The following is a 25,430-nucleotide window of genomic DNA, read 5'->3' as shown; positions in this document are numbered from 1 at the left end:
GCATGGTCACCAGAGCCACAGTGATCCATAAGAAGTATCAACGTATGAACCATGAGGGTAGTATGAAAGTGTAATTTGAATTAATATATATATAATTTGTGTAGAGAATGTTGAGGATGAATCAAGAAAGTGTAGTAATAGGAGATTATGTAATCATTTTCAAAGTGAAGTATGAGATTCCTTGGTGTATTTGATATTGATATGTAAATTGGTGGTGAATACTATAATGTTTAAGTGCTTTGATCACGAGAAGAACACAAGGTAGTCTTTGAACATAGTTTTCTAGTTTATTCTACTACATATTATCTATAATAAGGTGTACAGATTGTTGGGATCCAGTGTAGACATCATGTTAGTTAACATTGTTACACAAAGTGATGAATAACAGGTAATTATGAGTGAACTTGGAATTTAAATGAGGTATAGTTTCTAGTTGCATTTATTTGTATTTAGTGTGAGTGAGCCTTGAATATTCTATATTGAACAAAATGGATAAAGCTACAGTGTATCAACTAAAATCATATCTAAAGGCAAAGAATCAAACTTGTTCTGGCAATAAGGCAGAACTTATGAATAGGATACAGGAGTTTATTACAGCTGAGGAATTAGAAACAGACGAAGTCATTCTGGAGTTATTAGCTTTCAATAGAACACATGTAGAAGAAGGAACAGATGGTACAGTGAAACCAATAGATAGTGTGTCTCAAGTAGGGGATAGTGACATAGATAATCAAATAGGTAAGGTGATAGCTAAGAGGTCGAGCTAAGATATCAAATTAAAAAAGTTCAAAAATAAACAAGAGATGGAAATGGAAATCCATAGATTAAAAAAAGAACACGATAGGCTTGAGTTGGAAACAGAATTAGAATCGCCTATAGCAGAATTTGATAGTTTGAGTAAATTTGACAATAACGTATATAGTAATGTAGAGAATGATCCTCGTGACTGCAGAAGTACACATCAGAATAATAGTGATAGTCAACAGACAAATAGAGACATGGTTGCGACTTTAATGACAAAGAACATGATGCCTGTTCATGTGATTCATAAATTCAATGGTCAGTTAGATAAATATTTTGAATTTATTAGAGATTTCGATATGTTGATTGATAGCAAGCATGTGTCAGATAGTGAAAAGTTACAATATCTAAAACAATATACTGAAGGTAAACCACACAACATAGTTAGAATGTGTTTGAATTAAGATACAAACGAGGGTTATCAAAGAGCTAGAAGTGAATTAAACAAAAGATATGGTAATAAAGAAAAGATAGCTTTAATGCACATAGATAAGGTTCTAGCTTGGTCTGAAATTAAAGAAGAGAATGTTGAGGCATTAGACGATTTCATCGTTGAATTGAATTCATGTATAAGTGCTATATCGGGTATTAATTATGGAATTTCAGAATTACAAAATCTTAGGACGTTGCGTCAGTTGGTTGAGAAATTACCTAGACACTTACAGGATAGATGGAGGAGACTAGTCGACGAGGTAGCTGAGAGTGGGAAGCTAGTGGACATTAAAGACTTAGTCAGATTTCTAGAGAAAGAAGTAAGAATATTGAGTAACCCAACATTTGGGAGAAGTAGTAAGGGAGGATTTAGAGATAAGAAAGTAGAAGCGAACACATGGAGTTCACATAGAAAGACGAATTATAAGAAAGGTATAGAACCTTATGATGGAAGAGTCCATGTCAATGTGACACAGAAAGCAAGAGTTTCTTGTTGGTTATGTCAGGAAGAACATGTTATTGATGTATGTCCAGAATTAAGATGGTTAAGTTATGAAGAGAAGTTGAATAGAGCTTACAATTTAGAACTTTGCTTTAAGTGTTTAAGGAAAGGACATAAAGCGTTTCAATGTAGAGTAATTCGTACTTGTGAACAATGCGGTGGTTCACATCTTACAATCATGCATAGGATGAATAAGAATTTCAAGGTTGAAGGAAGTAAAGAAGTAACGGCAAATCCAGCGGTCACTAATGAGGTTGATGATTCTAGAATTCAAGTATTATCCAGTCAATTGAAAGATTCAGTAGGAGACACTACTGCTATCCCAGTTCAAGTAGAGTTAAATGGTAAAGTTGTTATTACCAGATGTTACCTTGACAATGGTAGCTCAGTCACATTTTGCACTAAGAATTTATTGCAGAAGCTTGGAATGACAGACATGAATTATCAGTCAACTACACTACAAGTAAGTACAATTGTAGGTACAAGAGGAATGTCTTGTCTAAATGTTGAAGGGATGTCAGTAGCCGATATAGAAGGAAATAACCAAATTAGATTACCACCTGTATTTGCAGTGAATAAACTTCCTCTCAATCACAGTCATAATATCAGAAAGAATGATGTAGAAAGGTGGAAACATTTGATGAAGTTAGAATTTGATCACAGCCAAGGAGAGATAGAAATCATGATAGGTATTAATGTCCCAGAGGCGTCTGAACCTTGGGAAGTTGTACATGCAGAGAAACCAGGAGATCCGTATGCTGTGAGAACACGTTTAGGGTGGATATTGTGTGGAAGAATAATAGACAATAATCATGAAATTCCTGTGAATAAGATAAAGGTTGATGGTAATTATTTAGAAAGGAAATTGATTGAATCTTATAATAGAGAGTTTGTAGATTCATCACTGAATTCAGTAGAACCTAGTATAGAGGATAGAAGATGGTTACAATTTGTCGAGTCTGGGTGTAGGCAAATGAATAATGGAAAGTATGAGATCCCTTTACCAATGACAGAGAAACCTAGGATAGTTCCTAACAGTGAACCTATGGCAGTCAAAAGACTTCAACAATTGAAGCGTAAGTTTAAGGATCATGAGTATTATTATCAGTATAAGCAATTTATGACTAATTTACTAGAGAAAGGGTACGCTGAAGAAGTACCTAAGTATGAAGTGAGTAATCAACAAGCTTGGTATGTTCCACATTTTGGAGTGCAACATCCTACAAAAAGGGATAAAGTACGTGTAGTATTTGATTGTGCAGCACGTGTAAATGACTTATCGTTAAATGATTTGTTGAGACAAGGACCTGACATCAACAATCTTTTGTTAGGTGTCCTTTTGAGATTTAGATTAGGACTATATGCATGTACTGCGGATATAGAAACTATGTATTATCAAGTTAAAGTGCCTAAAGATGATAGAGATTACTTGCGTTTCTTATGGTGGAAGGATGGACACATAGGAAGTGATATAGTTAAACTGAGGATGACTTCTCATCCATTTGGTGCTAGTTGCTCCCCTAGTATTGCAAATTATGCTTTAAAACGAGTTGTGCAAGATCACGGGAGTCAGTTTCATAAATCAGTAAGTGAAATAGTTCTTAACAACTTCTATGTTGATGATATGTTGGTGTCATCCGATGACATTAATGAGTTGATTGACAATTGTAATAATGTGATAGATCTTTGTAGTAAAGGTGGATTTAATCTGACAAAGTTCAATAGTAATTCCCGTGAAGTTTTGAAGAATATACTCAAAGATAAGTGTAGTGATGATATTGAGAAGTTCATTGAGGATGAAGAAGTGGTACAAAAGACATTAGGATTGAATTGGTATCTTGGCAAGGATGAGATGAGCATATCAATCAACATTGATGAAATACCTAGAACAAAAAGAGAATTGCTAGCAGTAATTGGTAAAATTTACGACCCACTGGGCATGGTAGCACCAGTTGTTCTTGAAGGAAGGGTATTATTACAAGAATTATTCAGAAACGGCATTGGATGGGATTGTACTTTGAGTGAAAGAGATCAAGGATTAATAAATATTTGGATGTCAAGAGTAAATAAGCTCAAGTTGTATAGTATTGATCGTTGTACTAAGAAAGGTATAACGTCAAAGGTAGAGGCAATTGAGTGTCACATATTTTGTGACTCTAGTGAAATAGCATATGGTTCAGTGGTATATTTAAGATACAAACATATTGATGGTACAATCCAGTGTAGCTTCATGTTGGGAAAAGCTAAAGTAGCACCTTTAAAATCAATTACAATTCCAAGACTTGAATTGGTGGCAGCCATGCTAGCCATTAAATTGAAGTGTGTGATAGTGAGAGAACTACCTTTAAAGTTAACTCAAATTTATATTTGGACAGATTCAACTACAGTATTAAAATATTTGCATAATGATCACTTAAGATTTAAAACCTTTGTAGCTAATCGAGTGTCTCAGATTCGAGAGAACTCTGAGGATGTATGTTGGATGTACGTCTCCAGCAGGGATAATCCTGCTGACGATGTCACTAGAATGAGACAGACCAGTAGATGGTCTGAAGGACCTGCTTTCTTGTCCCAAAATGAAGAGATCTGGCCAGTTCAACAGCAGATAAATAAGGAAGAATTTTCGAATCTTGAAATTAAGAGGGTTATGAAAGTTGAAGTTAAACCAATACAAGGTCACACAGTTGATGTAATGTCACGACTAGTTTGTCACTATTCTTCATGGTTCAAGTTGCTAAGAGCATGTAGTTATCTTATATTATTTGTCAGACATTTGCAAAGAAAAGGCGTGTCAATTATCGAACTCAATGTTCAATTAATGGAAGTTGCTGAAGAAAGAGTAATGATATGGTGGTGTTTTTGAAAGAATGATAGGATTAGTCAGACGAGTGTTAGAAGTTGTGATAGGTTCACAAACCTTGTCTGATGATAGTTTGAGTACATTTTTTTGTGAAGTTGAGAGTATAATCAACAGTCGACCTCTGACTGTGGTATCAAATGATGTGAACGATTTGTGTCCCATCACTCCTAATTCTTTACTTAATTTGGATAATTATGTAGTGACACTCAATGGTGGAGAAATGATCTGTGAGAGCAGAAGGAAGTGGAAACAGATACAGCATTTAGCCAAAGAGTTTTGGCGCAGATGGCAAAAGGAGTATTTGCCTTGTTTGCAAGAACGTCAGAAATGGTTGAAAGTTAATAGAAATCTCAAAGAAGGAGATATTGTCTTAATGGTAGAAAATAACACACCACGCAGTCATTGGTTATTGGCAAGAGTTGTGAAAGTGATAAAAAGCACAGATGGACTGATTAGACAAGTAGAAATAATACGTGGTAAGAAACTTTATAAGCGACCTATTTCTAAATTAATACTATTATTAGAAGGTGACTCAGTGTAAAAATGACCTCCCGTCATTGATGTTGTGATCTTGGATGATCACAAAGGGGAGGGTGTGAGTGCCGATTGCACTATGTATAAGAATATTTGATGTATGATGTTCTACAGATAAAGTATAATATGTATCGAGGTTAATTACTAATCATGGCTGGTGCTAGATCTGTGTTAAGCACCAATTGTATGATATTCAAGTGTACTGACAATGGTATGTACTAAAATTAATTACGAATCATGGTTTACGATATTTGATGTATGTATATTACAGAGTACTATGTCTGGGTGGATATGAGAAAATATCTGACATGTAAAGGAGGCTAGAGTCTAATGGCAATCATAATCACGTGTGTACCACAGGCAGTTACTATGTATGTACAATATATGTAAATTGTCTTTGTCGAAGTTGATGTATTGTAGTGAATAATTAACTGTTATAAAATGAAATAGAATTAAAGAAGTCATATGAAAGGGAGAATGTTGAGTAGAACGTGACTTATATATATTTAATGTGGATCCTTTCAATTTGGTATTCCTCCGCTAAAAAGTAGTGCCCCATCCTCTTCGTGAGGAACGTACAAGTATTGTTCTTTCTGTGTCTAGTTGTCAAAGTGACAACACCTTCGGGGGTGTGACCAGGAAGCATAATTGGTAAGCATTAGCAGAGTGAATTATTAGCTGCGTTATTTGACTTATGAAATGTTTGGTAATATAACCACAAGTTAGTGTGGACATTATGTTAATTCGTGACATCTGTGATTTGATAGAAGCAGAACGGATCACGGAGGTATAGAGTGATAAATACTGAAGGGGCGGAAGAAGAAAGAAAATAATGGTATGAACCATACAGTTTGGCATGCATAATTATTTAATTATAGAGGTTTGTCATGGTTTCATATAGTGCTATTTTGATAGCTTGATTATGAATGTAAATTACAATGTTGAATTGATTTACAGAAACCACACACCAATAAAGAAGACAAGCGTGGTGCGTAACATTATTACTTCCTCCTTTACCTACGTACCTCACGACAGCCACTACAACAGATGGCGTTGACAGACACTAAGGAATACAAGTAGAGTGGGGCATTAACCAAAATGAAATCAGGGAAGGGAATAAACATTTCACAACAAGAAGTTTAAAGGAAGAAGGAAGAAATGGAAGGTTGAACAAATAAAAATATATATATATATATATATATATATATATATATATATATATATATACTGTATATATATATATATATATATATAATGATACCGTGACCGCCGTTGTGTGTCAAAAAATCGTATCTCAAAAGTTATTCCCATTTAAATGAAAGAAAATAGAATAGACCTCTCCCAGTTTCTCCAAAGTAGCTCAGTTCACAGCTGCTACATGGTATTTTGTATACCACGCTATTAGTGATGTTGTCTTTTCTCTCCTTACCTCTCACTATTTCGCCAATTTTCATGCTGGATGAGCTGGCAATCTTCAATCCTGTGTTGCGTAGTAGGTGCCCTAATTCTTCCGTGTGTTTGGAACTGGGAACCACAATGAAGTCACCTTCCTTATCTTCCTTAACCTCATCCTTTTTATCCAATGTTCTGAGTGCTATTTTTCTCAAGCTGTGTAACAATCCTTCCGGGTACCTGAGATCTGTGAAGACTTTAAAAATATATTTGACCTCTCTATCAATATGCTCCTCACTGCATACCCGGAATGCCCTAAGAAAAAATCCAATTATTACTCCTCTCTTGGTTCTCTCGCTGTGTGCCGAGAAGTAATGAATAAGGTCATTTTTGTTAGTTGTCTTTCTGTGGACCGAAAAACTCACCGTGCCATTGTCCTTTCTCCAGATTAGTACGTCTACCTTTCTTAGACGTATATTAATTAAAAACAATAGATTAGAAATGAAGATAATAACCACAATAACCCAACTAAAATGAATTCCCAGAAAAAAAACTCACCATTGAGGTAGCTTCAACGTACATTACCCTAACAGGCTTGCTTAAAGATAGTGTTACACGCAGAAAAATCCTTTAACAACTACAGTTTATAGAGAGTGGACAAAAACATAAGTCATGAAGGCGTCGTGATATATTTCAGAAATGATCAGACCATGAAGAACAAGCACAATCAAATATACTACAGAAATTCTTCCTGGTACAAGCAATAACAAAGTTCAGCAAACAAATTAGATTTCTTCTTCGTCAACAATGAACAATTCATCATATATCTTATATCACTCTTGGAGAGACTTTATTGAAGTGTGGGAGTTGTGTCTCATAGGATAAATCAAACACTACTGAATATATTACCGAAGATATATTTACGGTAATACAAATTACAAATAACTATGGCATATACTCCAAACGACTTTACACAATGCTAGGGTAAACAGAACTCCGACATGACATACAGATATCTATATCCATCAGTTGCACAATTTTCTAATATCTTCGGCGTTTTTCGTAAGTGCAAAAACATTCGTGCACTTAATGGAACACTTGAGAATTTTTAATTACGAATTAGCAAAAATGCAATTACGCACCAGGCCAAAGGTCACTCAAATAACTTCACAACTGAGAGTAAACCAATTAAGATTTACAACTGGCAGTATGCATGTAATAACCCATTAACCAAACTGAACTGCTTGATAACAGTGGGTGATACTTAATAGCTGAATGTAGAATCATACAGGAAAATTATATCACTCAGGTCACACTGGAAAGGCCTCCCACCAGCGTAGGCCATCACGCAATACACGAGATCATCTTTCCGTGAGGAAATGTGAGTCACTACGTGACGTTTGAAATATGTCCTCCGTGTGAAAGCTGAAAAGGCTTCTTTCCTGTATGGATCGCAACATGACATCTAAGTTTTGAGAAAGCTGCACCACACAGGTCACACTTGACAGGCTTCTCTCACACTGTGGGTCACCACGTGTCGATTGAGACTACCCTTTTGTGAGAAAGCTGCATCGCAGAGGTCACACTTGAAAGGCTTCTCTCCAGTATGGGTCGCCATGTGTTGTTTAAGAGTATTCTTTCGTGAAAAAACAGCATCACACAGGTCACACTTGAAAGGCTTCTCTCCAGTGTGGGTCAACACGTGTTGTTTGAGATGATTCTTTTGTGAGAAAGCTGCATCACACAGGTCACACTTGAAAGGCTTCTTTCCAGTGTGGGTCACCATGTGATATTTGAGATTACCCTTTTTTGAGAAAGCTGCATCGCAGAGGTCACACTGGAAAGGTTTCTCTCCAGTGTGGGTCATTGAGTGATATTTGAGAGAACTCTTTGCTGAGAATGCTGCATCGCACAGGTCACACTTGAACGGCTTATCTCCAGTGTGGGTCATCATGTGATATTTAAGAACACTCTTTGCTGAGAATGCTGCATCACACTGGTCACACTTGAAGGGCTTCTCTCCTGTGTGGGTCAGCACATGATATCTGAGACCACTATGCCCTGAGAAAGCTGCATCACACAGGTCACACTTGAAAAGCTTCTCTCCAGTGTGGGTCACCACGTGTTGTTTGATATGACGCTTTTGTGAGAAAGCTGCATCACACAGGTCGCACTTGAACGGCTTATCTCCAGTGTGGGTCATCATGTGATATTTAAGAACACTCTTTGCTGAGAATGCTGCATCACACAGGTCACACTTGAAGGGCTTCTCTCCTGTGTGGGTCATCACATGATATTTAAGAACACTCTTTGCTGAGAAAGCTGCATCACACAGGTCACACTTGAACGGCTTATCTCCAGTGTGGGTCATCATGTGATATTTAAGAACACTCTTTGCTGAGAATGCTGCATCACACTGGTCACACTTGAAGGGCTTCTCTCCTGTGTGGGTCATCACATGATATTTGAGACCACTCTTTCCTGAGAAAGCTGTATTACACTGGTCACACTTGAATGGCTTATCTCCAGTGTGGGTCATCATGTGATATTTAAGAGCATCCTTTCTTGAGAAAGCTGCATCACACAGGTCACACTTGACGGGCTTCTCTCCTGTGTGGGTCAACATGTGTCGTTTGAGAACATTCTTTCGTGAGAAAGCCGCATCACACTGGTCACACTTGAAGGGCTTCTCTCCAGTGTGGGTCATCAGGTGTCGTTTGAGATCATTTGTTTGTGTGAAAGCTGCATCACACAGGTCACACTGGAAAGGCTTCTCTCCAGTGTGGGTCAACACGTGTTTTTTGAGATGACCCTTTCCTGTGAAAGCTGCATCACACAGGTCACACTTGACGGGCTTCTCTCCTGTGTGGGTCAACATGTGTCGTTTGAGAACATTCTTTCGTGAGAAAGCCGCATCACACTGGTCACACTTGAAGGGCTTCTCTCCAGTGTGGGTCATCAGGTGTCGTTTGAGATCATTCATTTGTGTGAAAGCTGCATCACACAGGTCACACTGGAAAGGCTTCTCTCCAGAGTGGGTCATCATGTGTTTTTTGAGAAGACCCTTTCCTGTGAAAGCTGCATCACACAGGTCACACTTGAAAGGCTTCTCTCCAGTGTGGGCCATCATGTGGTACTTGAGATGACTCTTTCGTGTGAAAGTTGCATCACATAGATTACAGATACTTTTCCCCAGGAATTATTGATAGCTACTCTCATCCTGAAAGTAAATATGTAATAAGTATGACAACTAAGTTTTTGAGAGAATGGAATAGGAGTGACATCAAGGAATATAAGTAGAGTGGAGCATTAACCAAAAAGAAATCAGGGAAGGGAATAAACATTTCATAACAAGAAGTTTAAAGGAAGAAGAAAGACATGGAAGGTTGAACAAATACTAAGAAATATGGAGTAGTCAAAATTATTCAGGAAATAATAAAGCGAAAGACTGAACAAATAATGCAAAGAGATAGAGCCCACAAGAATAAGAAATCAATTATAGGATACAACACCACAGCTGGAAACAAGAAATACTTGCAGAATTTTTTGCAGAGGACCACTACACACACACACAACAATCAAGGATTTAAAAAAATCAACGTTGGAGAGATTCATGAGATTCTGATATTCATATTTACAATAAATCACTTGTTTTCCGTTTTTCGAAGAGCTCCCTCACCCTCTGCGTGGTAAGTAAATTACTTATAGCTTAGGTTAGATTCACCCCTCACTTTCATCAAATACAAAGACAAGGTACACAGTGGGAGTAGCCCAACAGCAATCTTGTAAATCAACATATTTCATTTTCAAGGTTATGGTGAATGGCACTATTTTTTTTAAACATTACGATATAAAGATTATAACTTGCTAATATTTTTGGAGTATAACAAAAATATACAAATACATTGACCAAAGTGCAACAAATTAAGATAACAAACAATTCATACCAAAGAAGATTAAAAAGAAAAGAATGAGAAAAAATGGATGATTGAACAAATGTAAAAACTATGAAGAACTACAGAAGCTGGATAAATGAGTGAAAAGGTAATGAAAATTGATAGATAAGAAGTCACATGAGCAGATGAATAAATATTACAAACGGAAAAAATAAAAAGGGGGAAAATTGGAGTATGATGGACACAATAACACAGATAACTGGACTTATTTTATTTCATTTTTTTCAGAGGTCACCCACCCAATAATTAAAGATGCCAGGAATCAATATGTGATTCTTGTAAATCCTTTATTGGTTTCCATCCCCGCCCCTACACACACACACACACACACCAATCACGGATGTCATAAATCAACATTTGCGAGATTTATGATAATCTAATACTGTATTAGTTTCTACAGCAAATTACTTGTTTTCCATTTTGGGGGGAAACAAGTAAAATTTCACACTAATACCACCAGAATCCTATAAATGAAAATATAAAATATTGATTTATGACATCTTTGAGTGAGAAGTAAATAATTTCTAATCAATATATCCTAACCTGTCCCTACCTACAACTACGTTGGGTTAGATTCACCCCTCACTTCCATTAGTTACTATAACAAGGCCCACGAAGGAATCAGCTTGTTGATTTATAGTTCAGTGGAAACAACCACTTCAAATGAATTACGTGTGATCTGTGTAAATAATTGTGCTGTGTAGCAATTCTACTTGGAAATCAACATGATATTCAATTTCCTAGGTGACTAGATGTCTCCCTTTTGAGAACTTTGTCCTCTATCTGGCACAACCTCACGCCAGACGTGCATTTGTCCTCCTTTCTTGGGGTGTGGCAAAAATAAATGAATAAACAAATAAATAAAAAAAAGAATAAAGAATATATAAATAAATAAATAACCCTAGGTATACAATAATGCTGTACAATTAAATCATGTGGGAGTACCCAGGCCAAGGTCAACATCGGAACTCAGCAGCTGAAGTAGACAGGAACTGCACAGGACCAATGTTGTGAACGTGTGATTGCATGATTCACATCTCATACATTAGGCTGCAGTCCTGAGGTGGCCATGGTGCAGTGTGGTTTGGCAATTAATTTATGAGATTCAGGAGTCTGAAAATGTCCCCCCCCAAAAAAAAAAAAAAAAAAAAAAATGTTTAACTCTAACTGGGCCAAAGAGTTTGGATTGATTGCTAAAAGCAGAAAGGATGAGTTTCATGCTTTTTGTACACTGTGTCATTGTGATATGCAGATAGAAGGTATGGGGAAGAGTGCAGTTGAACAACACGCAGCCACAGACATAGACTTAACACTAGCAGTGGCACCTCATCACTGCTATCATTTGTTTCCTCAGCTTGATCATCTCAGGATGACAAAATCACAGCTGCAGAACTTTGTAAAGGGTATCATACTGTTAAACATCACCAGTCATTTAGGAGCATTGACTGTGCAAAGTTGACAGAGAGGTATATAGTGACTCCTCGGTAACGAAAGGTGTAAGAACATGTGGAAGAACCAAAGCAAAAGCTCTGTGTGAAAATATTTGAGCACCATATTCTGTACAGAAGCATGTGGAATATGTAAAAGAACATGACTTGCACTTTTCAATAGCAACTGATGCTTCAAACAAAGGTGCAACAATATGTTTCCCAATTCTTTTGAGATACTTTAATTTTGAGGAGGGAGTGTTACTTATAATGATGAATCATCAAAAATTAGTTATTGTCTAAGTTAGAATTGTCGGGTCTGGATCTGAATAAAGTGTCAGCATACACAGCTGAAAATACAACTGTAAACTATGGAAAATATAACAGTGTTTCTCAGAGACTGAAACTGGCCCAAAACAACATTATTGCTGCTAACTGTTTGGCTCATGTTTTGCACAATGCAACAAAATTTGCTGCTGGAAAACTGGACATTGATGTTGAAAATATTGTTATCAAGGTGTACAGCCATTTCAGCATCTTAGCAAGCAGAGCACAACAGTTGAAGTTCTGCGAATTTGTGGAGTCTGATGAATGCAATCTATTGTGATATATTGTAACTAGATAGCTATCTCTTTTGCCATTGACAGAATACTGTAGTACTGGAAAATCCTAAAAAGTTATTTTCAGAATTTAGAAGAGGAATGTCGCAAGGTTCTGTGGAAGTGCTTCGGAGATGAAAGAAATGATTGGTGTCAGAGATCTATTTCCTCTTCCCCAGTTACACTCTTAAATTATTCTCAGACACTACAAACCATATCAATCAGCATAATTTTAGTATATAAGCTAATAACTGACCAGAAACTCAAGCTCGAGAGAAGAATGAAGGATTTGTTTTTTGGGTATTCAGTAAACACCAAGCTTAGCCAGCTTACTCCAGATGTGGGTAAGAAATGTAAAACAAACTTCACTGTTTTCTATGAAAGGGCCAGAAAGTACTTAAGTGACGGATATGACTTCTCTTAAAATTTTCACAATAAAGTATCAAAATTGGGCCTGTCAAGTGATGTATCTTTTGGAGAATTCAGTGATGCAGTCAAGACCTGTAACCTTCCAGATATTAATATGGATGATTTGTATGAAGAGTATGGGATTGTGGCCACAATTATTACTACTCCTGAAATGGTAGATTGCCACAGTGATGAACGCTATCTCAAACTGTTCAGTGAATATAAATTTGAGTTCTCATTCACAAGCCTAAAGAAAGTGAGTGCTTATATATACTCCATTCCATGCAGTAATGCTCACTTGGAGCAAACTTTTTTCAATGATGACATCAGCTTGGAGGAACGAGAGAAACCGTTTGGAAGTGAACACAGTCAAGGCAGAGCTTCAAATCTATATCAACCTCTCAGAATAATGCACAGCTATATACAAATAGAAATTAAAATCAGAGTATGATGAAAGGTACAATGGCAGAGAACATTGTAAATAAGAAACATTGGTAACATTTTCGCAGGTGGCTACACCCACCAAATAACCAAGGATGTCAGAAATCAATGTATGATTCTTGCAAATCCTTTAATGATTTCCATTTGTCAGGAAACATCTCAGCAATACCCAACCCACCCCCGTTGGCAAGTAAACAAGTGAATTTAGGCACAAGTAGCACCCATCAATAAAACTAGGAAACCTTTGTCATTTATCTAATAAGTAAGAAAAAAAAGTTGACAGAAACTAACTCAAACCCCACCCAGTCCTTCTGTTCTATCAACTACATACATACATACATATACCAAGACTTTTTCCCTCTTACCAGGGAGGTAGCCAAAAAGGACAAGGCATTAAATCATTCCCACCCATTCCATCCCCGAAAACACTCCACACCCCTCCACCCTCCCTCCCATATTAGCACCTCCTAGATGACAGGTCATCTATCAACTAAGAAAAAAAAAAAAAAAGCACATGGTAAGAGTGGTTTGTTGAGTTATGATTATTAACAATCTATTCATGCCCCGTGGCAAGCCTACTAGTAAATCACGAATACAACATATTTTTTTTTAGGTTAGGTTATGGTGAATGACTGCTTCTGGAACCTTTCGATATAAATTATAAATATTTTGTGAAGCTATGGTTCTTTTCGTGACATTTTACTGCATGCATTTGAAGTGTTCCAGTCCCAAATAATGCATGATACTCCTGCAACCAGCATCCATCGCAATGATAAGAAGTTACCATGAATATTTTGCCCCCAGAAACGGATTCCCTCATTCGTATCTTTTGTATCTATGGTCGTTGCATGCGAGAATGTAAACAATAGATAAGAGTTTTGACAAGACTTTCTGCCAACCCAATTGGAAGTGCCCAAATTCGATCAGAACTAACATGAAACCGGGCAACATAAAGTGATGAACAGACAAGGAAAATAACCTCTACCACACAATAAAATACACGTACACGATTGACGAGCGTCCTAAATAACACATATTACCTGCGTGTATGTTGTGCTTCTAAATTCTATGCCACTTCTGGATATGTCCTTGGAATCTCAAAGATTCTTTAATTATATAATAAGTAACTGCTCATATTATAAAGCATATATTTGTATTCAAATAATACGAAGTGAGCTTGTAGAAGACGAATTGGCGGCCTGCCAAGATGAATGTAAACTAATAACATATATCGCCTGACATATTAGGTCACGATCCGATGGGTGAAGTAATTTTTCTAGCCCATCCACTCCCTTTTATAAATTGTCGATTTCACCATCGTAATGTTCATATTTTTTTTTATATTAAAATAAGAGTTTATAAGAATGTATTTCCGAGCGGATAAGTGACAGCATACCATGCGATTGTTCAAATTGGGTTAAAAACATGAAATATGACAGAATGACGTTAGACTAGACTCTTATGAAGAGTTTCAGATATGGGGACATCTTGAACTCTGCCCAATAAGAGGCTGGCAGCCGTTTTCCAATGTGCCCCCAGTAAAGAATATAAATTTGATAAATCTGGACATTACATTCAGCATTACATGGTTCAAGTGTTTCCTGTACGTAGTAAAGAAATACATCTAACAGAGTTGTTCATTACTAAGTCAATGTTGAAATATAGAATATAACATTTTATGGGGTGTTTGTGGTAATTTTAAAATTATCTCCTTCTTACAGGATGTGTGCACCAAGTATTCGTGTTTTCTTTGCCTATGGGACAGTTGGGCTGATAATGAACACTGCCATATAGTAGAGTGGGCCCCTCGAGATGTCTTGCAGCCAGGAAAACCCAATATTATTAGACAGCCTCTTGTAGACCCTCCCAAAGTGTTGATGTCTCCACTTCATGTAAAGTTAGGTTTGGTCAAACAATTTGTGAAAGCATTGGTTCATGATAGAAAAGCATTTCAAGACATTCGTCTACTCTTTCCAAAACTACCAGAGGCCAAAGTAAGGGTGGTATATTTACTATTCCGCAAGTAAGGGGAATGTTGAAGTCGATGCAACTTGAGAATGCAATGAGTATATTTCGAGGTATAGTTGATGGACTCCTTGGTACTAATAAAGACCCAAAGTACGAGCAGCTCGTAGCAAAACTCTTGGAAAGCTCTAAGAACTTAGGATATAGAATGCCATTGAAGGTGCACTTTTTGCACTCATATTTGGATTGTTTCATGAAAACTTGGAAAGAGTGAGTGAAAAGCATGGTGAGAAGTTCCATCGGGACATTGCTGCAATGGAGAAAAGATGCCAAGGAAGATGTGACACTGCTATGATGGGAGACTATGGTTACTGGTGCGTAAAGATCAAGAAGTTCACATTAAAAAATCACGCTCATCAGTGCATTTCTAGTGGGCTCTTCCGTATCATATGCTTTTATAAAAAAAAATTCTCATTAGTTTTAAAAAGAAATACAAGGACAAGATACAAACATATACCAAAGGCTTTTCCCCCCTTACACTCCCCACCCATTCCATTTCCTATATATTCCACACCCCTCCACCCTCCTCCCTCACTCTTATCATGGCACCTCCTGGATGACGGGTCATCCCTGCATTCCTGTCCACTGCCCTGGGTCAGAAACAGTGTCGCAAGACACGGCACATCCACAGCAAGGCCGCTTCATAAATTAGGCGACCCCCCCATCTCCGTCCCCTCATACAGAAAAAGAGAAGACGGGGAGAAATCCCTTCGGGCTGCGTCAATTTTTTTCTCATACATACTTCCTCACCCCCCATCCCCCACCCACTCCCCCTCATGCATCACAACATCATCTATACACAACCCCTCTCCATTCACCCCTATTGTCTGTCATCTCCCGTCCTTCCTCCACAGACATTACTCTCTTTTGCAATGCCCCTTTCACCCCATCCATCCATCTCATCCTAGGACGCCCCCTCATGTTCACTCCTTCCACCTCTGCCTTCCACACTTCTTTCAATAATCTTTCTTCACTCATTCTTTCCATGTGTCCAAACCATACTGATACTCTTTCATTAACCCTATCTCCCCACTCCCTTCCCACCCCTGTTTTCCTCCTCACCTCCTCATTTCTCACTCTATCTAGCCTAGTAACCCCTATCATACTTCTCAGACATTTCATCTCGAACACATTCAAACTCCTTCTCTCTTCCTCTCTTATGTTCCATGTTTCTGCCCCGTACAATGCTGTTGACACAATCACTCCTACATATAACCTCCTCTTAGCATCCATTCCCAGATGTCTATTTCTCATTACTCTTTTTAATCCACCAAGGCAATTACTCGTTTCTCTCATTCTACATTCTACCTCCACCCCACTCCTCCCTTCCCTGCCACATTCGCACCCAAGTATCTAAAAATATCCACTTCTTCCTGTCTTTCACCCTTAATGCTCACTTCCAGCCTGCTCTCACTCTCTCCCCTTGTATATCTCATCACCTTACTTTTGCCCACATTTATCTTCAGCTTCCTTCTGTCACACACCTCAAACTCTGTCATTAGCTTCCTCAATCCCTCCTCTGATCCTGCTACAAGCACAGTGTCGTCAGGAAACAACAACTGGCTTATTTCCCACTTTTCTCCATTTTCTTTAACCATCTCCAACCTCTGACCCACTACCCATGCATTCACCTCTCGCACCACCCCATCCATGTATAGATTGAACAGCCAGGGCGACATAACACATCCCCGATGAAGTTCCACCTTTACATCAAACCATTCACTCTCTCCATTTCTAATCCTAACACAAGCTCTACTACTCTCGTAAAAGCTCTTGACTCCTCTTAACAGCTTTCCTCCTATCCCATATATCTGCAGTACCTCCCACAGTGCCTTCCTGTCTACCCTGTCGTAAGCCTTTTCCATATATATAAAAGCCCAAAAAACATCCCTACCTTTTCCTATAGCTTTCTCACATATCTGTCTTAGCACAAAAATATGATCTACACAACCCTTACCTGTCCTAAACCCACACTGTTCCTCACCAATTACTCCCTCTGTTCCTCTTCTAATCCTCTCAATCAAGACCCTCCCATAAGCCTTCCCAACAACACTCAACAAGCTGATCCCTCTGAAACTACTACACTCACACTTGTCCCCCTTTCCCTTGTAAATTGGAACTATACAGGCACTCCTCCAGTCCTCCGGCATTCTCCCTTCTCTTAAACAAACATTAAAAAACCTCACCAGCCAGTGCACCATCATTGTACCTCCTTTTTTCAAACATTCTGCATGGCATTCATCCAACATAGGTGCCTTACCTAATATCATCATCTTAACAGCTGCCTTCACTTCATCTTTTCTTGTTTCTCCTCCATTTCCTCACTCATCACGGTAATTTTTAGCGCTTCCTATTTCAACTACCTTTCTCTCCCTATCCTCCTTCACATTTAGCAACTCCCTAGAATTCTCTGCCCACCTTCCTCCCACTGCCTTTTCTTCCATTATCACCTCTCCATCTGCGCCTTTTACCTTTTCTTCTCTACTTGATTCGCCTCCTCTTCCGCTTTTAATTTCTCTCCAAAACATTTTGTTTTTACTTTCAATTTTTTCTGTCATTCTCTTACCCCATTTCACACACGCTTTCCTTTTTGCCTCCTTTATCTTATGATTTACTTCTCTTCTCTTTACTTTGTACCTCTCGTATGATTCTCTCGTCCTATATTGCAACCAATCTATGAAAGCACGCTTCTTCTCTTCTACACCCTTCTTTGCTTCGTCATCCCACCACTCGCTACCCTTCCTTCTATTTCCTCCCGTCCTCCTTGTTCCTCACACCATCTTTGCAAACCTTATGACTCCCTCCTTATCTCTTCCTACTATACTCCTGGTTACCTCTATGTAGCCCATTAACGCTCTGTCTACCACCCTTCCATCCACCACCCTCTCCCATGTGTACTTATACTTGACTTTCTTCCTAAACACTGTATTAGCTATCATCAACTCTCTTTCGAAAAAAGAATATCAGGACAATATAGAATCGGAGCAAAGGAAGCAAAGGAAATGGGATATGAAAAAGACCTGGGAGTAATCATCACAAAGGACATGTCCCCTGATAAACATACAAAATTGTCGGAGAAACCTACATCTTGCCAACAACAATAAAGGTAGCTTTTACTTAGTTGGACAAATAAATTGTAAAGAAAATACTTGTCACACTGATAAGGCCAAAGTTACAGTACCCAGCAACACTATGGTCACCCAGTGCCAAAAAGAATATAATGAAAATTGAGAGAATCCAGAGGGCAGCTACGAAGATGGTACCATCAATTTGAAAATTGCCATATGAACAGAGAATGTCAAAACTAGTATTACCGACTCTGGAACTAAGGAGAGAAAGAGGTGACTTGTTCACTATCTACAGAATCAGGAGAGGCATGAAAGTCCTTGATAGAGAAGACTTATTATATTGGGATAAGAGAAATACAAGGGAACATGGAAGAAAGCTCATAAGGACAGTTATACAAGAGACCTGAAAAAAGAACAATGTTCCCCACAGAGTTGTGGATGTATAGAGCAAACTGGACGAAACAATAGTGCGTGCAAAAACCATACACGATGGTGAGATAGAGACGGGACTCTACGAGCATAGCTCCTTTTCCTGTAAGATACAACTAGGTAAACACACACTCTTACGTCCAGATACAGTATATATTTTTATGCAACTGGTTGCGTCGGTGTGTAAGCTGCCTAAGCGTACCTGTATAGCACTGTACTCAGTGTCGTTATTTACAAATGTGTAAATGGATTTTAGCATACTGTCTTTAGTATACGTGGAAGATCAGGTGGACCAATTTTATCTTCAGTTATTTTGTACAATTTCAATCAGTTTTGTTCTTTAAAACAATCGAAAACTAATAAATTATATTGGAAATAAGACACACAGGCTGTTTATATCTAAAATTGTATTTTGAATAGATTTGTCATGCTCATATTATTGTTAGTTTCGTTGACACTAACACTTAGTAAAATTTATCTTCTGTAGGCCCCATGCCTTGTCCTTCTTTTTAATTATTTTTCCACCATATCTTCTCTAACAAGTTAATAATGTTTCTGCATGGGATAAGCAAACTGGTCCTAAATCTTCTTGATTTTCTTATTCACTAATTCTCTACATCGCTTATAGATAAGGTACACCAAAGGACTCCCATCTGGGATCCTCTTACACCCACCAAGCCAAGTTTGCTCCGACGTCACAATCTAATTCATTCAATAACTTTGAACGTTACAAATAAGTGCCACCCTTTTAGGGCGTGTCTTTACCTCCATGTACCAATCATTTTTTTCTCCTCCTCCACACTTTTCTCCAATCAGAAAGACTGTTATACTGTCTCAAGCAATACTGTTTACACAAGCACTTGCGACACAAGGAGAACAAGCTCGGTGTTTACATTTCGTCACATCAGCCCCTTTGATCGCCACTCCAACCAATGTTTTCAAATACAAGACGGTAAGCTAGAATGTGCAACTCTCTGCAACTTCCACTCAGCCATTGTTTCATAACACCTAAATATGAAATTAATATAAAGTTTACATTCCTCTCCACCTACCCCTCCATCTATCTAAATGTCTACCTCTATCTACCGGCCTCTTACACTACTAACGAGTCAGTAGAACTGTATGAATCATTTTATACTTTGGAGCTGAAATGATTATTATTAATATCATTATTATTATTATTATTATTATTATTATTATTATTATTATTATTTTGTAATTGCAAAAATATTCATGCACTTAATGGAACACTTAAGAATTTTGAAAAAAAAAGAACAAAACACAATACACAATAAACCAAAGGTCACTCAAATAACTTCACAACTAAGAGTAAATCAATTACGATTTCATTTGACAGTATGCACATGATAATCCATGAACCAAATTGGTTTATAACAGTGAATCAGTACTTAATAGCTGACAGTACCATCATACAGGAAAGTTATAACACTCAGGTTACACTGGAACAAGCAATTACACAATAGGCCAAAGGTCACTCAAAAACTTCACAACTGCGAGTAAATAAATTACAATTTCAACTGACAGTTTATAACAGTGCATCAGTACTTAATAGCTGCAAGTACCATCATACAGTAAAGTTATATCACTCAAATCACACTGGAAAGGCCTCTCATCCGCATAGGTCATCATGCAATACACGATATCAACCTTTCGTGAGGAAGTGCGAGTCATTACGTGACGTTTGAAATAAGTCCTACGTGTGAAAGCTGAAAAGGCTCCTCTCCAGTGTGGGTCACCACATGATGTCTAAGTTTACTTGGTTCTGAGAAAGCTGCATCACACAGGTCATACTTGAAAGGCTTCTCTCCACTGTGGGTCACCACGTGTCGTTTGAGATTAATCTTTTGTAAGAAAGCTACATCACACAGGTCACATTTGAAAGGCTTCTCTCCAGTGTGGGTCACCAAGTGTTGTTTGAGATGACTCTTTTGTGAGAAAGCTGCATCGCACAGGTCACACTTGAAAGGCTTCTGTCCACTGTGGGTCACCACGTGTCGTTTGAGATGAATCTTTTGTGAGAAAGCTGCATCACACAGGTCACATTTGAAAGGCCTCTCTCCAGTGTGGGTCACCAAGTGTCGTTTGAGACCACCCTTTACTCTGAAAGATGCATCACACAGGTCACACTTGAAAGGCTTCTCTCCAGTGTGGGTCATCACGTGTCGTTTGAGAGGACTCTTTCCTGAGAAAGCTGCATCACACAAGTCACACTTGAAAGGCTTCTCTCCAGTGTGGGTCACCACGTGATATTTGAGATGACTCTTTTGTGAGAAAGCTGCATCACACAGGTCACACTGGAAAGGCTTCTCTCCTGTGTGGATCATCATGTGTCTTCTGAAATCATTCTTTCGTGAGAAATACGCATCGCATATGCTACACTGGAAATGCTTCTCCGAGGTGTGTGAAACTCTGTGTCGTGTAATTTCACCCTTTGCTACGAAAGCTGCATTGCACAGGCCACACTTGAAGGGCTTCTCTCCAGCGTGAGTCATCAGGTGTCGTTTGAGATAAACCTTTCGTGTAAAAGCCGCATCACACAGGTCACATTTGAAAGGCTTCTCTCCGGTATGGGTCATCATGTGTCCTTTGAAACTACCCTTTCCCGAGAAAGCTGCATCACACAGGTCACACTTGAAAGGCTTCTCTCCAGTGTGGGTCACCACGTGTTTTTTGAGATTGCTCTTTTGTGTGAAATTTGCATCACACAGGCCACACTTAAAAGGCTTCTCTCCGGTATGGGTCATCAGGTGTTGTTTGAGACAATACTTTTGTGAGAAAGCTGCATCACACAGGTCACATTTGAAAGGCTTCTCTCCGGTATGGGTTATCAGGTGTTGTTTGAGACAATACTTTTGTGAGAAAGCTGCATCACACAGGTCACATTTGAATGGCTTCTCTCCGGTATGGGTCATCATGTGTCCTTTGAAACTACCCTTTCCTGAGAAAGCTGCATCACACAGGTCACACTTGAAAGGCTTCTCTCCAGTGTGGGTCATTATGTGATATTTGAGATGACTCTTTTGTGTGAAATTTGCATCACATAGATCACACTGGAAAGGCTTCTCTCCTGTGTGGGTCACCACGTGTCGTTTGAGACTACTCTTTTGTGTGAAAGTTACATCACATAGATCACATTGGAAAGGCTTCTCTCCAGTGTGGGTCATTGCGTGTCGTTTAAGATCAAACTTTGTCGAGAAAACTGCATCACACAGGTCACATTGAAAAGGTTTCTTTCTAGTGTGGGTCATCGTGTGATATTTAAGATGACCCATGAGATAGGTGTGCCACGGATGACACAAGATTATATTTATATGACGAATATAGGGAATCTTCAGATACCTTTTCCCAGGAATTGTTGATAGCTACTCTCATCCTGAAAGTAAATATGTAATAAGTATGACAACTAAGTTTTTGAGAGAATGGAATAAGAGTGACACCAAGGAATACAAGTAGAATGGGGCATTAACCAAAATGAAATCAAGGAAATGAGGAGAGGACTTGGTCCAGACAGGCAGGAGCCATGTAAACAATAGGGGCTCTGACCAACTGAGCGATGATGAAATGTCTGACAAAAATGTAAAGATTAGAATTAATATGAGTAGCACAATAGGTGAGAATGATAATTTACATGGATTTAATGAGGGGGGGGGATACCAACCTCCCCCAACTGGCAAGACTCAAACAAAACTTGAACAAATGACTGAAAATTGGGAGAGTAGGTTTGATAGAATTTCAAAAATTGCTGAAAGGGTTGAAAGATTAGAAGTACTAGAGAAGGCAAACAAAAACTTAACTAAGGAAATAGAAGAACTAAAAAAACAGTTAAAAGAAGTAAAAGAGGAGAATGAAGAATTAAAGAGGAATAATAAAGAAAACAAAGAGGCCATAGCTAAAGAAGCTAAGAGTTGGAAGACAACCCAAGAAGACAATAAAGTTGCATTCACTGACATAATTAAACAGCAACTGAAAGAACAAACTGAAGACTCAGTTATTAAAGTGATAAGACAAAAGGAAAATATAGTAAGAGATTTAGCAGATAAAAAGAAATGTATAATTATATTAGGAATGGAAGAGAAACATAACCCAGATAGAACCACAAGAATCAAGGAGGAAAATGAAAAAGCTGATTACTAGAATCAGTTCAGGAAGATGAACCAGAAATTATGAAACAAATCGAAGAGAAATTTAGATTCGGAAAGTATAGTACAGATAAGACCAGACCAATTAAGATTAAATTCAGGTCACAAACGACGGCAGAGAATATCTTATCCAAAACAGGGAAACTAGCAGCAAGTGAACAATATAAAAAGGTATGGATAAAAAAGGAAATGAATAAAGAGAAAAGAGAGGAAGAAAAAATGAAAAGATAACAAGCTAAGGAAAAAAACGAGACCAGAACAGAGTCAGAAAAAGAGAGATTCTATTGGAGAGTAGTGAATATGAAACTAAGGAAATTCGACATACAAGAGAAAAACAAAAGGGAAACAGAGAACACAATGGAAGTGGCAGAAAACTAAGAGTGTCTTACACAAATATAGATGGATTAATAACAGGATTGAATGAGCTGAATGATTATTTGAAGGAAGAAGAACCGGACATAATGGGAATTGTAGAAACAAAGTTAAAAGGTCCACTACCACCCAACAGTGTAGGACATGATGCATATAATTCTTGGATTAGAAACAGAGAGGCAAAGCAAGGGGGTGAAGTTATGTTCCTGACTAAGAAGGATATAAACGTGAAGTGTGTCACATATGGAAAGAATACAGTAGAGACGATAATGATGGAAGTAGAAGACAGAGATAAGAAGAGCAGAAAGTTTGTGATAAATTATGTGCCCCTGAAAACAGCCTCATGGGAAGAGAGTGAACATAAAAGTATGTTAGAGGACACAAAGATAACATTAAACAAGATAATGGAAGATGGAGGAAGAATAGTTATGATGGGCGACTTTAATTGCAAAGAAATCTGCTGGGAAGAGATGACAGTAAAGGATGGAGACGGCTCATGGGGAAACGCTCTACTTGAGATGATTACTGACAATACAATAACACAGTGGATACAGGAGAACACTAGGTATAGAAATGAGGAAGAACCATCAAGACTAGACCATATAATTACATCTGAACCTAGAATAGTGGACAAGATAGAATATAAAACACCAATAAGTAAAAGTGACCACATATTAATTGAATTGGAGCTTAATGAAGAAAAATACATGAAAAGAAATGAACAATATAGAAAAGGAAGAATGATGTATGAAAAAACAAACTTTGATAAAACAAGAGAATTCTTTCAAAAAGAAAACTGGGAAGAAATATACAAAGAAGAAACAACAGTAGAAGAGAAATGGAATATTTTGACAAAAATTTACAAAAAAGGAGTGGAAAAGTATGTCCCAAGACAAAAACAAGAAAAAGAATATGTGAAATGCTGGTACAACAAAAGTTGTAGGGAGTTAAAAGACAAAAGAGACAAAGCCTGGACCAGATGGAGAAAAGACAGAAGGCCTGAAAAATGAAAAATATATACTTGTTATAGAAATGAATATGTACAAACGTGCAGAGAGGAAAAGAGAAAATATGAAAAAGATGTCATAGAAAAATGTAAAGATCAACCAAAGCTATTCTACAGATTTGTAAACAACTGAAAAACAAACAAGACTTGGAGAAATTAAGACAAGGAGGAGTAGAATACACAGAGGAAATTGAAATGGCGGAAATTATGAACAAACATTTTAAATCAGTGTTTACAAGGGAGAACATACAACCGGAAGAGATCGAATGGAAAGAGAAAGTCCCCCCTATGAAAGAAATAGAAGTAACAAAGAATGAAATATTGAAACATTTGAGTAATCTTGATGTCAGAAAATCGCATGGACCAGATGAAATAGCAAACTGGATTTTGAAAGAATACAGGAATGAACTGGCGGACAAAATACATAGCATAATAAATAGTTCCTTGAAAGAAGGAAAAGTTCCAGAAGATTAGAAAAAAGCAAATATAGTAACTATATATAAAGGAGGAAATAAAGAACCTACCAACTATAGACCAGTCTCTCTAACAAGTACAATAGCAAAAATTTGTGAAAGAATGATCAAAAGTAGATGGGTAAAATATTTAGAAAAAGACGTGCTAAATGCAAGGCAATTTGGATTCAGACAAGGACGAACATGCGTCATCAATTTAATATGTTTCTATTCAAGGCTAATAGATGTAATACAAGAAAGAGATGGATGGGCTGATTGTGCATTTCTAGACCTAAAAAAAGCTTTTGACAAAGTATCACATAAGAAGTTGCTTAAGAAATTAGAAACTGAAGGAGGAATACAGGGAAAGCTGCATAATTGGGTAGAAGACTTTTTTCAAGAAAGAAAAATGAGAGTAGTGATAAGAGACAATCACTCAAAATGGGATGAAGTAATAAGCGGTGTTCCGCAACGAACAGTTCTGGCCCCAATAATGTTTGCTTTATATATTAATGATATGGATGAAGGAATTGAAAGCTATATGAGCTTCTTTGCAGATGATGCAA

General features: G+C 37.7%; 1 protein-coding gene and 1 long non-coding RNA gene across 2 annotated transcripts in view; one reads left to right on the top strand and one right to left on the bottom strand.

Moving 5' to 3' along the window:
* Positions 1-25,430, bottom strand: part of LOC143031870 (uncharacterized) — a 124,618-nt gene that overhangs the window by 24,438 nt on the left and 74,750 nt on the right. The gene's annotated exons all lie outside the window — the stretch shown is intronic.
* Positions 5,421-6,189, top strand: LOC143030822 (uncharacterized). The gene is made up of 3 exons (XR_012966935.1): positions 5,421-5,780; positions 5,897-5,964; positions 6,087-6,189. It is a non-coding gene; the product is annotated as an uncharacterized LOC143030822 (long non-coding RNA).

Source organism: Oratosquilla oratoria, chromosome 12, assembly GCF_046742065.1.
Source record: "Oratosquilla oratoria isolate Oo_2021 chromosome 12, ASM4674206v1, whole genome shotgun sequence".
Taxonomy (NCBI): Eukaryota; Metazoa; Arthropoda; class Malacostraca; order Stomatopoda; family Squillidae; genus Oratosquilla; species Oratosquilla oratoria.
This window is presented reverse-complemented; position numbering and strand designations above follow the sequence as displayed.